At 48.6% G+C, this 17314-nt stretch overlaps 1 protein-coding gene across 1 annotated transcript in view; it reads right to left on the bottom strand.

The window, feature by feature from the left end:
* Window positions 1-14649, bottom strand: part of LOC135254179 (cadherin-24-like) — a 53388-nt gene extending 38739 nt beyond the window's left edge. The window contains exon 1 of the mRNA XM_064334161.1: window positions 14155-14649. The gene's annotated coding sequence lies outside the window, so the exon portion shown is untranslated. The remainder of the gene's footprint in view (window positions 1-14154) is intronic.
* Between the last annotated feature and the right edge of the window lie 2665 nt (window positions 14650-17314).

Here is a 17314-nt window from a genome sequence, read left to right as displayed (position 1 = left end):
ATCCCAGAGTAAAGTGAGAATTACTTCCTCCCTCTGTCTCATCAATCCTTTGCTCTCTGCCCCTCTTTTTCTCTCCTTCCTCTCCCTGTCTTTCTGTCTCTCCCTCCCTCCCTCCTTGTTTTTTATCTCTCTCCCCCCCCTGCTCCGTTCATTCTGCTGCTCTTTATCTCTCTCCGTCTCTCCACAGCAGTTCTTTAAATGTTCTGAATAAAAGTTCAGCATCCTGTATTGTTTTTCTGTTTGTCTTTATTATCTCCACTGTGCTCGTGTGTTTTAAAAAAAAAAATGTCTGTTGGGTGTCCAGTCTCTACTTACACTTTCAAAACAGAAGGCATTCCAAAATCTTAGTCTCTCTCGCAAACATACTGCCAAATTTCTCAAAAATTAATAATAGAAACAATATATAATTACAGCCACCCCCCTCACAACCCCCCCACTCCCCATCTGTGGGAGTGGGGAGAATGTGCCAGTTTGAAAGAATAGAATGCACTGTGTGTGTGTGTGTGTGCGTGTGTGTGTATGTGTGTGTGTGTGTGTGCATGTGTGTGCGTACGTGTGTGTGTGTGTGTGCCTGATCGTGTGTATGCATGTGTGCTCACATATGTGTGTGCATGCGTGAGTGTGTGTGTACGTGTGTGTGTCTCTGTGTGTTAGAGAGAGAGATTAAGATAAAAGCAAGAAATTACACTAATCCGCAGAGAAAGAGAGAGAGAGAGAGAGAGAGAGAGGAGGAGAGAGAAAGAGGGTTGGAGAGATGGAGAGAGAGGGAGAGAAGTGAGATGGAGTGGAGGATTATAGATGAGAGATAAAAAGATAAGGAGAGAGGCCATGTGGCAGAGACAGACCAAGTTGAAAAGATAGAGGGATGAGGGGAGATACTGAAGAAATACACAGATAATCCCCCCCCCCCATCTGCCCCCAAACCCCCCCGCCCCGCCCAGCCCCGCCACCTCCACCCAGGCCCCCCCTGCCCCACAGATAACAGAACACTGCCGATGAAAGACCCAGCGGTCTGTCAGCGTGGAAAACATGGCCGCAGCTCCCTCTCCTGCTCCTGCCCTCTGCACCGCAGCCTAACCCATCTACTGAAACATAGCGGCAGGCGACTCTGAGGAAGGCGTGGCAGGCGTGGAAATGCCCGTCCCACCCCGTTCATTAAAACAGTGTGTTTTTCTCTCAGCAAAGTGTGCGCCAGTCTTTCCTATTTCGCGCCGGGCCCCCCCCGTGAAGTGCCCGGGTCAGGAGTTTTACTCTTGTCCAGCAGGCCAGTACGTGGAGAAAGGACGGGGAGTGTGTAGGAGCCAAACACAGAAAGAGAGAAAAGGCCCCAGGAAAGGACTTACACAGGTCTGTGTTGCGTTCCAGGCCCCTGCTCAGTTCCCAGCATTACTCCAAACAAAGATTCCTCTTTAATTAAAAATGTAAATCCCTCAAACATAAAAAAAAAACTCTTTCCATAATTAAGTCCCTCTGATCTTCACTACCCCCACACCCCCGAAAAACAATTAAAACTCCTGTGATTTCACTTCAAAACCCATTAATTAGAGAAAGTAAAAGACGAAGGAGCAGATATTAAAGTAGACCCCCGCCCTGCTCGTTAGCGCGCGGCTAATTGGTTCAAAGCAGGATGCATACCAAAGGGACAATAACGAAGAGGAATTTAATTTAATTTTTTATTATTTAATCTCTATCCTGATCTTTTTTTTTTTTTTTTTTTTTAACCAGTCTGGGGATGAAAACAATCTTTAGGTTTCAGAAAACAGATTCGGTTTGTGTGCTTCTTCCTCTTTCTTCTCCTCCTTCACTTCCTTTCTTCACCTTTCTTCCCCCTGTCAGTCCTCGAGTTTTCCTTTGCCCTCTACTGTTGCAAAAAAAAAAGAAAAAGCTTCCATCCACAGAGGTCATTTACGCTGCCAGTCCGAAGCACTGGAACACAAAGCGCTAATTAAGTCATGTCACATCTTCATTTCTCCTCCCCTCCGCCTCTCTCTCTCAGTCAGCGCCGCCGTAGAGGAAGTGACAGCCTTTAATCACGCTCCGGCTGCCAGGTGCGCGGGAGCCTCAGGTGGCCATAGGCGCGGGCGTAAAAAACCGTCAACGCGAGCATGGCACCCGCGATCCACCCGCCATAAGAGAGCTTTGTGTTTGTCTGTCTGTCCTTCCCTAAAAGCCTCATTCCCCCTGCTATCCTCGTCCTTCCCTAAAAGCCTCATTCCCCCTGCTATCCTCATCCTTCCCTAAAAGCCTCATTCCCCCTGCTATCCTCATCCTTCCCTAAAAGCCTCATTCCCCCTGCTATCCTCATCCTTCCCTAAAGACCTCATTCCCCCTGCTCTCCTCGTCCTTCCCTAAAAGCCACATTCCCCCCGCTCTCCTCGTCCTTCCCTAAAAGCCTCATTCCTTGTGCTCTCCCCGTCCTTCCCTAAAAGCCTAATTTCCCCTGCTCTCCCTATCCTTCCCTAAAAACCTCATGCCCCCTGCTCTCCCTGTCCTTCCCTGAAAGCCTCATGGCCCCTGCTCTCCCTGTCCTTCCCTAAAAGCCTCATTCCCCCTGCTCTCTCTCTGCCCTTCTCTAAAAGCCTCACTTCGGGGAGAAAAGGAACTCAGTGCCATAGTGCTTCTAGCACTTCTAAAACACACATTAACACCAGCTCATTCATATTTACACTGACCTCCTTATCTCTCTCTCCCTACTGCTTTTTTCAGCATATTTGGCTGCTTCCATCATTTATTTTTCTATATCTGCCCTCTCTCGCTCATTCACATCTTTACTTTTCTACTTCCGTTCACCTTTTCCCTTTTTCTTCTCTTTTCCCTTCTCCTCCTCCCCCCACCCCCCCTCTTCTTGTCGCTTATCTCCTCAGTGAGTGTTTGTGTGTCGTGGACTCGGCTGGCGTTTGAGCTCGGCCATCTGAAGCCGCAGAACAGACCGTCTGCAGCGGAAATTTGCGGCAGCTGTTCGGATCGCAGCTGAACTAGAACGTGGGAACTGCTTCGTACAAGGGGCTGGGCTGGGGTGTCCTTGAGTCCTCGCAGTTTAATGCATGCAAGTCTTAGAGAAACAGAGAGAGAGTGTGTGTGTGTGTGTCCCTATGCAGACCAAATCAGCGTGTGTGTGTGTGAGAGAGAAGAGAGAGAAAGTGTATGTTTGTGTGTGAGGGAGAGAAAGAGTGTGTGTGTGTATGAGTTTATGTATATGTGTGTGTACGTGTGTGTATGATTGTGTGTGTGTGTGTGTGTGTGTGTATGTGTGTATGTATGTGTATGTGTGTGTGTGCGCATGTATATGAGTGTGTATGTGTGTGTGTGTGTGTGTGTGTGTGCGCATGTATATGTGTGTGTGTGTGTGTGTGTTTGTACGTGTGTGTGCATTGTGGGGACATGGCAGAGGGCTGGAGGTGTGTGTGTGTGTATGTGTGTGTGCATTGTGGGGACATGGCAGAGGGCTGGAGGTGTGTGTGTGCATTGTGGGGACATGGCAGAGGGCTGGAGGTGTGTGTGTGTGTATGTGTGTGTGCATTGTGGGGACATGGCAGAGGCCTTCAGTATTAAAGCCCTGCAGGCTGCTGTTGCATTTAGAATCCGGGACACTGAAGTGAATGTAATTCATTGAAATTAATTTTTGAAGCAATAACAACTTCCTTCTTCCTTCTCTCTCCCTCATCCCCCTCCTTTGTCCCCTTCATCCTTTCCCATTTCATGGCTCTCTCTCCTTCTCTCCATTCAGCTCAACTCAAAATGCTTTATTGGCCTGACATATCTCAGTCTCTCTCCTCCCTTCCTTTGCATATTGACACCAAACCTGGCCCAAGCTTCATCGCATCTTACACATCACCCACATCACACGCTCAGCTTGCTAACCCTACTAAACACAGCCAATCAGAGAGATTACTCTGCTAAACACAGCCAATCAGAGAGACTATTCTACTCATCATAGCTGAACAGTGAGACTGCTCCACTAAACACAGCCAATCAATGAGGCTACTCTACTAAACACAGCCAGTCAGAGAGGCTACTCCGCATAACACAGACAATCAGAAAGAATTCTCGACTCTAAACACTCAAGATTTTTATCATCCTTATCGATACAGCAAATGGATATCAGACTAATATTATTATTCACTATTATTATCACCCTTAGCTGCTTGTCTCCCATGGTTGAGATCTGGAGAGAGAGAGGGCGAGAGAATAAAGGATGGGAGAGATAGAGGGGGAGAGATGGAGAAGGAGGGGGCGAGAGATGGTGTCGGAGATGGCTGAGATGGGGGGGAGGGGGGGAGCTGTTATCGCAGAGCTGGGAGACACGGCCGCAAATTGGAAATCTGTGTTTCAATCTCCCCACACGGAGCAGTGCGGTCGCTTCGCTGATAACGGGATGGGCTTTAAAATTATTAAAAATAGCCCAAGTGTGGGAGCTTTAAAGGCACGACCACCCCCCTAACCCACCCTCCCCCACTCCCCCCACTGCCCACTGCGTCCTGATCCACAACCAGAGAAACACATAACAGTCTGCATCAAAGAAAGAGAGAGAGAGAGAGTTTCAAATCTTTATGCATCTTTTTATCCATCCATCCTTCTCCAATATCACTCTCCCTCTCGGGCTCTTTCCCTCTCCAGTTCTCATTTTTAGCTTTTCACAAGATCCTCTTTTTCTCTCCCTCCCTCCATCCCTCCCCCCTCCACCCTCCCCCCCCCCCCCGCAGGCACATGTTTAAGTCTCTCCAGATCAGAATCAGGAAATGAGCTTGACAGAGAAAAGCCGCCACGTCCACTGGTGTCCTTGGCTGATAGAGACAGACAGGAGGACAGACAGACAGACATGTGTGTGCGTGAGTGTGTGTGTCCATGTAGCACACACATTAAAGGCAGCGGTGTAGTATATTGGTTTGCTAGTTGGCTTGTAAATGAGGTTGCAGGTTTGATTCCCACCTGGGGTGCTGCCAATGTACCCCTGAGAAAGCTACTTAACCTGAATTGCTTCAGTAAATATCCAGCTGTTTAAATAGATTGCATGTGCTTTGTTAAATGTCTGCTAAATTCCATAATACAGTGGGGGTGTTTGTGAGAGTGTGTGTATATGCATGTGTGTGTGTGTATGTGCGTGTGTGCAAGCATGTGTGTGCGTGTGTGCGTGAGTGTATGCGTGAGTGTGTGCATGTGTGCGTGAGTGTATGCGTGTGTGTGCATGTGTGCGTGTGTGCGTGTGCTTCTCTGGTGATGGTAGTGTAATAATAATAGTTTCATTAATTATGCTGGTCCCGGGAACCCTTCACTGACATGCCTGATTAACACCCTGCGCTGTACGTGCCGATTCATCCGAGTGGAGAAAATGAGCCACAGGCCTTCCTGCACACCTGCTGCCTCTCCTCCAGAGATACGCAACGCACATGCACCATTCAATTAACGGCTCAAACAAGGGCGTAGGTCTCACTATGGGTCAATTAAACAAGGGCGTAGGTCTCATTAGTGCTCAACCAAACAAGGGTGTAGGTCTCACTAGTGCTCAATCAAACAAGGGCGTAGGTCTCACTGTGTCAATCAAACAAGGGCGTAGGTCTCACTATGGGTCAATTAAACAAGGGTGTAGGTCTCACTAGTGCTCAATCAAACAAGGGCATCGGTCTCAGTGCTCCATCAAACAAGGGCATAGGTCTCACTATGGGTCAATTAAACAAGGGCGTACGTCTCATTAGTGCTCAATCAAACAAGGGTGTAGGTCTCATTAGTCCACCATTAAACAAGGGCGTAGGTCTCACTATGGGTCAATTAAACAAGGGCGTAGCTCTCACTATGGGTCAATTAAACAAGGGCATAGGTCTCACTATGGGTCAATTAAACAAGGGCGTACGTCTCATTAGTGCTCAATCACACAAGGGTGTAGGTCTCATTAGTCCACCATTAAACAAGGGCGTAGGTCTCACTATGGGTCAATCAAACAAGGGCGTAGGTCTCACTATGGGCCAATCAAACAAGGGCGTAGGTCTCACTATGGGTCAATTAAACAAGGGCGTAGGTCTCACTATGGGCCAATCAAACAAGAGCGCAGGTCTCACTATGGGTCAATTAAACAAGGGCGTACGTCTCATTAATGCTCAATCAAACAAGGTTTCTGGGACTGTATGGCCTAGCACACCATTAGCATAGCATGAGCATAAAGTAATACCTACAGCATGGGGCAACATTGTGTAGCATGTCCATAAGGCAGGCAACTGTATAGCATGGTGTAGCATGAGCGTAATAGTTTGATTTATAGCATAACATAGCATTATGGCATAAAGAGAGAAGGATACAGTGTGGTTCTGGCAGACTGCAGATTGGCTAATTTATTTTCACAACATGGGTTACATTATTATTATGGGTTACTTTATTACGTAACACTATTACAATGACAGAAAATTGAATGGATCTATTTTAAAACTGTGAGATTCACTCTAAATGATTCTTTTTCAAGCTGAAACTGAGAAGTTAATTAGACCCACAGCTGTGAGTCTCCGTGGCGTTCGACTGCCGGTGAATGTGGCCTTTTCATCATGAAGAGCAATTACCCACAACCCCACACACGCCTGGGACGGGGAGCACAGCTGAAATTTTATTTTGAGCTTTGCAAGTTTGCAAGCGGGGGGCTGTCAGGACAAAATTCTAGAAAAAAAACCAAAAACAAAATAAAACCAACTTTAACAATTACATCTGAGCAAGTGTGATTAAGAGAGAAAGGAAAGTGAGTGAGAGAGAGAGAGAGAGAGAAAGTGAGTGAGAGAGAGAGAGAGAGAAAGTGAGTGAGAGAGAGAGACAGTGAGAGTGAGTGAGAGAGAAAGTCTAAATGTTTCTCGCAAGCTCACGCAGAGCTCAGTCTACGGAATGAGCAGTGAAGTGGATCGGACCCCAGACCCCGGTGCCGTCCTTTTCCCCAGACAACCACCATGAGGCCTGTGTCAGGAGCCTCTCCAGCAACATGCCCCATCCAACGCCCTGGCTGGCCAGGGCCAAACCCTCCTGGGGCCATATTCACACTGCACTGTGGGGGGCCACACTCAATCCGGACTTCGTGGTTTGAGCAGTCAGTTCTTTGGACGGCTTCAGCAAAGTTTCCTGTTTTATAAATAAGATAAGCTGCGTGGGCGTGCGTCTCCAGGACTGTCGCTGTTTCACGTCATGTTCATTTTTCTTCAGTTCAAATTATATTACTGCCATTCCTCTGCTGTAGAGATCCCATGGCAGCCATCACAAACCCTGCAGAGAATTCAGCCTGGTCCAGCTCTACAGTGGGAAAGGGCTATAATAAGCCAGTCTGGTTCCAGCTCTACAGTGGGAAAGGGCTATAATGAGCCAGCCTGGTTCCAGCTCTACAGTGGGAAAGGGCTATAATGAGCCAGCCTGGTTCCAGCTCTACAGTGGGAAAGGGCTATAATAAGCCAGTCTGGTTCCAGCTCTACAGTGGGAAAGGGCTATAATGAGCCAGTCTGGTTCCAGCTCTACAGTGGGAAAGGGCTATAATAAGCCAGTCTGGTTCCAGATCTACAGTGGAAAGGGCATCATAATGAGCCACCTGGTTTCAGTCACAGTGGGAAGGGGTATAATGAGCAGCCTGGTCCAGCTCTACCAGTGGAAAGGGCTATAATGACCACCATGGTTCACTCACAGTGGAAAGGGCTATAATGAGCCAGCCTGGTTCAGCTCTACAGTGGGAAAGGGCTATAATGAGCCAGCCTGGTTCCAGCTCTACAGTGGATAAGGCAGGATCAAATCCATCCATTATCTTACCCGCTTACCCCTGGTCAAGGTCACAGGGGGTTGGAGCCTATCCCAGCATGCACTGGGCAAGAGACAGGAATACACCCCTGGACAGGTCACCAGGCACACACACACTATTCACTCACAAACTCTAACGTACAGGCAAGTTACAGCCTCCAAGTAGCCTAACCTGCACGAGGAAACCAAAGTACCCGCAGGAAACCTGCGCAGACACGGAGAGAACACGGCGAGAACATGGAGAGAATTCGGAGAACACGGAGAGAACACGGGGAGAACACGGGGAGAACACGGGGAGAACACGGGGAGAACACGGGGAGAACACGGGGAGAACACGGGGAGAACACGGGGAGAACACGGGGAGAACACGGGGAGAACACGGGGAGAACACGGGGAGAACACGGGGAGAACACGGGGAGAACACGGGGAGAACACGGGGAGAACACGGGGAGAACACGGAGAGAACACGGGGAGAACACGGGGAGAACATGGGGAGAACACAGAGAGAACATGGGAGAACTTAACACAGGAGAAGCTCAGTAGCAACCACGGGAAACACGGAAGACCAGAGAAACCTGGCGAGACACGGAGAGAACACGGCGAGAACATGGAGAGAATTCGGAGAACACGGAGAGAACACGGGGAGAACACGGGGAGAACACGGGAGAACACGGGGAGAACAGGGGAGAACACGGAGAGAACACGGGGAGAACACGGGGAGAACACGGAGAGAACCGGGGAGAACACGGGAGAACACGGGAGAACACGGATGAGAACACGGGGAGAACCGGGGAGAACACGAGGAGAACATGGGAGAACACGGAAGAACATGGGGAGAACTACGGGGAGAACACAGGGAGAACATGGGAGAACACGAGGAGAACACGGGGAGAACACGGGGAGAACACAGGGAGAACTCGGGGAGAACCGGGAGAACACGGGGAGAACACGGAAGAACACGGGGGAACGATGAACACAGAGAGAACATGGGAGAACACGGAGAACACGGGAGATCGGAGAACAGGGAGGAGAAACATGAGGAGAACACGGAGACACGGAGAACACGGGGAGAACACAGAGAGAACACAGAGAGAACATGGGGAGAACATGGGAGAACACGGGAGAACACGGAGAGAACACAGGGAGAACACGGGGAGAACATGGGGAGAACACAGGGAGAACATGGGGAGAACACAGGGAGAACATGGGGAGAACATGGGGAGAACACGCAGATCCCACAGTGGCAGGGACTGGAACCCAGGTCCATCTCGCTGTGAGGTGTCGGTTCCCAGGGCAGCGTTAACGCGCAGATAAAAACAGACTCAGCGGAACCCTGCTTCCTGATTGGACGTGAAGCACGGAGGGGCAGGGCGCAGGACTTGCACAGACGGCCGGATGGCGGCCCCTCGCTCAGCTCAGCCCCCCACCCCCCAAACGTATGTTCGTGTGTGCGTGTGTGTACGCATGTGTGCGCGCGCGCACGAGTGAGTGTGTGTGTGTGACCAGAGTGGAAACACTCGGCTGGCTGCATGCTCTTTGTTGAAATAAAGCCACTCTCTGTTCTCCTGTAGGTCTTCTCACTCAAACACATCTCCTGGGTCTGCCACACCAACACTACAAAAACATTTTGGAGATTTTTCTTTTTTTTTGGAGAGAGTGGAGGAGGGGGCAGTGTTGAAGAGGCCAGAAAAACAGAACTGTGATTTGGGCTTTTGTGGCGAGATGAGAATTTTTGTAATTTGAATATTTATGCGGTGAAGTTGAATAAAATCACATAAAAGCAAAGCACATGGTGATGATACATTAGCAGATAGCGTCCATTAATTACAAACATTAATAATCATTCTGGCATGAAAGTGTGAATCACATCCGCTGCCAAGCTTTCTGACTGGAGATTTACCACCATGCTGTGAATGTACGCCTGCATGTGGAGAGACACCACCACACACATACACACAGATATACACACTACCACACACACACACACAGATATACACACTACCACACACACACACAGATATACACACTACCACACACACACAGATATACACACTACCACACACACACACACACAGATATACACTACCACACACACACACGCACAGATATACACACTACCACACACACACAGATATACACACTACCACACACACACACACACAGATATACACTACCACACACACACACGCACAGATATGCACACTACCACACACACACACACACACGCACACAGATATACACACTACCACACACACACACTATCAAACACACACACACACACACACACACACACATACTTCTCTCTACACCCGTTGTTCTCAGGCATGTTATTAGGAGCTGGTAGAGATTTATAAATGTTCTGCATCATGTTACAGTAAATCTGCCAGCAGGACTTCATGCAAATGAGGCATCTGACAGGGTTAGGGTTAGGGAGGTGTGTGTGTGTGTGGGGGATGTTAGGGTTAGGGTTAGGCATCTGACAGGTGTACATTTGAGCAGGGTCTGTTAGGGAGGTGTGGGGGGGGGGGTTAGGTGTCTGACAGGTGTACATTTGAGCAGGGTCTGTTAGGGAGGTGTGTGTGGGGGGGTTAGGGTCCCCAGGCGTTTAAATACAGAACCAGCCAATGGCCTTGGAGCAGAGAAGAGGATGATGGGATTGGGGCTCTGTGATGCAGGGCTGCTGTGATCCACACCCATCCGGGGGCTGGGGGCATCGGCGGGGTATATAATTAGACCCTGCACCTGCTCCTGCTCCAGCTCCAGGTCTCTGTAGCTGTCCTTTACATAACTCACTGCACAAGCAGGGCCCCACTGTGTGTGCGGAAAAAGAGACTCATCACTCTGCACTCAGGTGTGTGTGTGTGTGTGTGTGTAAGGTGTGAAAGTTGGGGGGGAGGGGGGCTTCTCTAAAATCCCTCCCCCCTGGCTTCCAAAACACGTTGCATTTTACCCTTTAAGGTGTGACATCACAAATACAGGATTAGAATGTTCTTACCTGAACATTCTGATGCTGATGCAACAATTGCTACTTGCCATCTAAAGCAATGCAGTTCTAGAACACTGACTTTGAATTTTGAAATAAAAAAAAAATAAAAAAACATTTAAAAAAAAACCCTACTCTTCAAAGGGTTTAAATCCATCATGTGGTGCTGGACCATTCTCCCTGGGCCTGGCTGCATCACACACACACGGCAAAAAGGCAAAAACTCAAGAGATTCCTATTTTGCCCTTGCGTGCCCTTGCTTACTGATGCCAAACAGAAACTTCAGGTTTTGTGAACTGTGTTCATGCTTACGCATGGAGCGTCTTCACGTTCACCGATGCTAATGGACCTGCTACACGCTTGCTTGTGCGGATGAAAAAGAACAGAAAAGACTTGCACGCTCACTAGCTGCTCCAAAAAAAAAAAAAAAAAAAAAAAGTATTTATTTTAACATGAACGGTTAACACTTCAACCACATCTGTCTTTAACAAAAAAAAAAAAAAATGCTGCTGTTTGTTTTTGGTGCATCCAGCAAGTGTGCAAGTCATTTCTGTTCTGATCCCAACACGTTCCTTTAATCCAGCGCCTTGCACGAGATCTTTTTTGCTGTGTGTTTGTCTTCTCTATTTCAGCGCCGATGTAGATGGACGACAGGCAGCTCCGTGCACAGAGGAGCCAGGGACCGTGGTCACCCAGCACAGTCAATTAGGTGGGAGGGAGGGGGGTGTCATAATTTCTTCCTATTTTGGGCTGAACACCCTGCTGGCGATGGGGACGGGGGGGACGGGGGGCTGTTTTCGCTTTAAATAACGTCTGCTGGCTGATTAGGCTGCATTATCTCTGATTTATCCTCTGATTAGTCAGCTCTGCTACGCGCTCATGACCTCCTACACTCTCAGAATACGCAGTTTTCCGGAAAGTTCCCCATTGCTTGTGCTAGCCGCACAGCGGGAGTCCAGTTTACCCAGAATGCCAACCTGGCTTATATCTCCGGTGAGTCACAACATTGGCATGACAGTTTCACCCGGCCTTGGGGGAGCCGCAGACAACACACTATCAGTAATAGGACAGCCAGCAGGAGCTCATAACACACAGAGTGTGTAACCACACTCCTAACACAGTGTGAACACTTTCCTAACACTGAGAGTGTGTAAACACATTCCTAACACACTGAGTGAACACATTCCTAACACACTGAGTGAACACATTCCAAACACACAGTGTGAACACTTTCCTAACACACTGAGTGTGTAAACACATTCCTAACCCTATCGGTGACACACATTGCTACACACCTGGTTGTGTAACCATCTAACAACACACATTCGTAATGAGTGACATTCCAACACAGTGAGACTTCTAACACACATGAGTGTGTAACCACACTCCTAACACAGTGTGAACACTTTCCTAACACACTGAGAGTGTTAACACATTCCAAACACACAGTGTGAACACTTTCCTAACACACTGAGTGTGTAAACACATTCCAAACACAGTGTGAACACATTTCTAACACACAGAGTGTAAACACATCGCCCCCCCAATAATGAATGAAGGTTGATAATGAACAAATACTGGGTGATCATGAATGAATGAACGCTAAACTACAGACCCGCTCAGAGACAGACCAGCTCAGGCACAGACTCACTGAGAGACAGACCCGCTAAACTACAGACCCACTCAGAGACAGACCAGCTCAGGCACAGACCCAGAGAGGCAGACCCGCTAAACTACAGACCCGCTCAGAGACAGACCAGCTCAGGCACAGACCCAGAGAGGCAGACCCGCTAAACTACAGACCCGCTCAGAGACAGACCAGCTCAGGCACAGACCCAGAGGCAGACGCAACTAGACCCGCTCAAGACAGACACTAGCACGCCCCAGACACCCTAACTAAGACCTAGAGACAGACCAGCTCAGGCACAGACCCAGAGAGACAGACCTGCTAAACTACAGACCCGCTCAGACACAGACCCGCTAAACTACAGACCCGCTAAACTACAGACCCGCTCAGACACAGACCCACTAAACTACAGACACTGTGGCTGAAAGTGTTGTCTCTCATTCTGAACAGAAAAACCTTCATAAGCTAAAATAAGAGCTGCCACGGACCTGTGAGAACAGCACTAACACATTTAAACTCTCCCAGTCGCTCTTCTCCTCCCTCCATCTCTTTCTCTCTCTCCTCTGTTCTCTCTCTTTCTCTGTGTTTCAATGAATTGCACCATCTAGTAATAACATTGCCACCACCTTCTCCCTGAACGTGTTTGCATGCTTAAGTCACTATCTTAGTTAATGCATCTTTCTATTTAAAGACACCTATCTCTCAGTGGCAGACAGACGCACATGAATGCACGCATGCATTCGCACAGGCACGCACACACAAAGCCATATACTACATAAATATTCTCTCTCTCTCCCTCTCACACTAAACAGGCACACAGGGCATGCAGTGTGTGTATTAACATACCGGAGAAATGTTGCTAACGCCCGCGAGCGCGACCCTGTCATGTCAATTCACGTTCACATTGTCAAACCGGCGCACACTTGTTTTTCAAAGGCTTTACTAACTGCCGTAACAATAAAGGTCCGGCAAGCGCTGCGTTTTCAAGCGGTAACGAGTTTGTAGCCTTCATTAAACAATCGCCTGTCCCTGCGAGGCCCGTCTCCGGCTGCAGGTGACGGATTTGCATTCCCCCACAGAGACTGCATCTCCGCGGACCTACACCGCGTGGCAGACAGAAGCGCGGGCATCATCTGTCTAAGCCTCGCGCTCAGTTCAATCAACTGGAATATATTGTGTCCCGTTCTCTCGAAATGGTTTATTGTTCAATAACTCTCTCTTACGCACGCACGCACATACACCGTGATTTCAGTTTATTTCGAATCGGAAAACGACACGTCCAAATAAAACATGCTGACACTTAAGACAAACCCAATCAAAAAGGAAAGGTTCGTAATTCACAATATAACTGTCTAACAGTACAACAATGTCTGTGCGTTCAGATGTGCACACGTATGGTCTATATTGCACAAAATAACACATCTATCTAGAACTTGAAAATTACATTAAGATGAATCGCGTGGATACTCTTCCACAACTGACAGAACACAGTACTTGTACAGTAATATGTACGGTATTTATACATAAGCCTGTATAAATACATTCACGCTCGAGCGGGCTACACAAACACAGCGTGCAGCTTCAGTTAAGCTGTAAACATCGTGATCACAAGCTCCTTCTGATAAATAACACGTACGCGTGTGTTGACTGCAAGCACAAACTCAGTGATATATATATATATATATATATATAACTAATTTCCCTCGTTTAAATATCTCCACTGACATCCTGTCCACTTCGCGATTTTTGTATTTATTTTTGGAATTTCTGAATTTTTTAAATAACTGAATCTTACCCGTTGTAGACTGTCCGGCTTTCGGATCGGTCGAGTTTCTCTGTGACTTTCACGACGCGAGACAGAATGCGAGGCTCGAGAAGACGATATGCTCCTCTCACGCGCTCGCTCCCTCCTCTTTCGACAGCTCCTCTCCCTCCGCTAATAAACGACTGTCTTAAAATCTCTCATCACGTACATTCATTCTCTCTGTCTCGCCCTCCCTCTCTCTGTCACCCTCTCTGCTGTTCTTTCATTAAACAGATTGTGACAACAACAATAAGAGAAGATTACGTTACTTTTCTTAATCTCATTCTACAATGATAACGACAACAATTGTAATTGTTATAATTACGAATATTAAGTATTTGCCACTGTTGTTGTTATTATTGAAATCGAACTTTTACTCACTCTACAAAACCTATGCAGCTGAAATATTTACAATCACACCCAGTTTTCATGGAGCTAGTAACTTAAATCACTATAAGAATGTATGGGGAAGACGCAAAAGCTGCCTACCAGGCTAAGAACGGTAAAGCAGAAGAAAATTATACCCATAATATCTGAACTCCTCCCACCCCCGCCTCACCCACAAATAACTAGTTGTGACAAAAAAGATTATTCGCAGTGTGTTCCTGCAATGTACTGTGTGTGCGTGCATGAGTGCGTGCATGGGTGTGTGTCTGTGTGCGTGTGTGAATGCGCATGTGTGTATCCCTCACTGTCACATATATAAAAATCCCTTCAAACTGAGTCCTAGCTGTTTCGTAAATCACATGAACCCTCGCATGTCTGTAAGACAGACGTACGTTACATTTAATTACAGTGCAGCTCCATTCAGTGTGCGGTTGACACACTGGCAGACGCAAACACAGGAGACTGTCTGTACCCCACCGCAGGGCGGAACCCCACCCTCACCTGCACTGTGTCCATGACTGCACTCAGGTGTGTGTGTGCGTGCACAGTGTATGTGTGTGTAAATGTGTGTGTGTGTGTGCGCGCACAGTGTGTATGTGTGTGCAAATGTGCATGTGTGAAGTGTGTGTGTAAATGTGTGTGCGCACAGCGTGTGTGTGTAAATGTGTGTGTGCGCGTGCGTGCAGTGTGTATGTGTGTGTGCAGATCTGTCCCCTATCTCCTGTCTGTCTCTACCTCAGGTTCTTATTTATACCCCCTCTCTCTCTCCCTCTCCCCCCCCTCTCTCTCCCTTGCAGGTGGCAAATGACAGCACTGAGAGATGGGGGGAAAGGGGGGGCCCTGACGGAGGGAGGGAGGGAGGGAGGGAAATGCTGATGGTGAGGAAGGGAAAGGAAGAATGGAAAAACGAGGACAGAAAGTAAAAAAAGCATTCTTTCTCTTTCTGTTTCTCTCTCCACCTACACCTGCGCTGAGAGGGGAATCGTGGGTAAAGTCTGCAGTGACGAGTGGGAGGCACAGCCTTCAGGCTCTGCCCAGCACCCCACAGGCAGGGCGGGGCCCAAACAGGGCGGGGCATGTAACATCTCAGATACTGGGAATATCCACACACACACACACGCCACATACATGCACGCACACACACATACGCTCACAAAATAGGCACACAAATAGATGCACATACACAGACACACACACACACGCAAACCCATACACACACACACACACACACACACACTCTATATCAAAGTGGGGTTTGTTAAGAGGAACACCTGTACACTCACATTAAGCCTTGGGCTCCACAGAGAGACCCAGCGAATCAGAAATTATTTGCTCAAAGGCTTTCACACCATCCGCATATCAACAATAATAATGAGCTTATTTTTTATGTAAGCCACTTTCATCAAGCACCCCACCATGACCTGGAACTCAGACAACTCGAAATGCGTCACCTACCTGCATGGGCCAGGGCAGCAGTGTGGGGCAGCAGTGTGGAGCAGTGATCGGAGCAGCAGTGTAGAGCAGTGGTCAGAGCAGCAGTGTGGAGCAGTGATCGGAGCAGCAGTGTGGAGCAGTGGTCAGAGCAGCAGTGTAGAGCAGTGGTCAGAGCAGCAGTGTGGAGCAGTGATCGGGGCAGCAGTGTGGAGCAGTGATCGGAGCAGCAGTGTGGAGCAGTGATCGGAGCAGCAGTGTGGAGCAGCGGTCGGAGCAGCAGTGTGGAGCATATGTGCGTGTGTGCATGCATGCGTATGTGTATGTGTGTGTGCGTGCATGTGTGCGTATGTGTATATGTGCGTGTGCGTGCATGTGTGCGTATGTGTATATGTGCGTGTGCGTGCGTGCGTATGTATATGTATGTGAATCACGGAGAGTCATGTGATGCAATGTGCAGCAGAGTGATCACAGAGCTGATCAGCTGCAGAGGAGAGGCTCTGATTTTAATTAGCCAATTAGAGTGGGGGAGGGCTGTGCTGCCAGGCTGCTGGAGCTCAGTTGGTTTAGTGGCGCTCCAGCGACTCGTGACAGCGCAGGCTGTGGACCTGGCACTGAGCACGCTCAGACGTCCCCACGAAGCTAAACCACAGAGTCCCGGTAACACACAGAGACCCTGGGTCTGTGGGCTAACTGACAGAGCTGTCTGTGGTCCTGAAAACACACAGAGACCCTGGGTCTGTGGGCTAACTGACAGAGCTGTCCGTGGTCCTGAAAACACACAGAGACCCTGGGTCTGTGGGCTAACTGACAGAGCTGTCCGTGGTCCTGGAAACACACAGAGACCCTGGGTCTGTGGGCTAACTGACAGAGCTGTCTGTGGTCCTGGAAACACACAGAGACCCTGGGTCTGTGGGCTAACTGACAGAGCTGTCTGTGGTCCTGGAAACACACTGAGACCCTGGGTCTGTGGGCTAACTGACAGATCTGTCTGTGGTCCTGGTCCTGTGGTCCTGTGGACTAAGATACACTAATGTAATCTGAAATACATATTGTTTCACTCAATCCCATGCAAGTCAATAGTCATACATGTAGTCACAAAAATCAAGCTGGCAACTACAAAGGGCCTTTCACTCAGCTCAAACTGATCTCAGATCAGCCACTTGTTGCCTCACTTCTCACTCCCACTCACTGCTTTTAAATTTCAATCTCTCTTTTCACCTTGTCTTCAGCAATCTCCCTCTCCATCGTTCGCTGTCCTCCTTTACACCTTCTCTCCCCCTCCCCCTCCCCCCTCTTAGCCTCGACACTTGTTAGCAAGCTTGGTTCAACC

The sequence above is a fragment of the Anguilla rostrata genome, chromosome 4 (assembly GCF_018555375.3).
Source record: "Anguilla rostrata isolate EN2019 chromosome 4, ASM1855537v3, whole genome shotgun sequence".
Classification (NCBI taxonomy): Eukaryota; Metazoa; Chordata; class Actinopteri; order Anguilliformes; family Anguillidae; genus Anguilla; species Anguilla rostrata.
The sequence above is the reverse complement of the archived record's forward strand: the minus strand, read 5'-3'. Positions and strand labels throughout refer to the sequence as shown.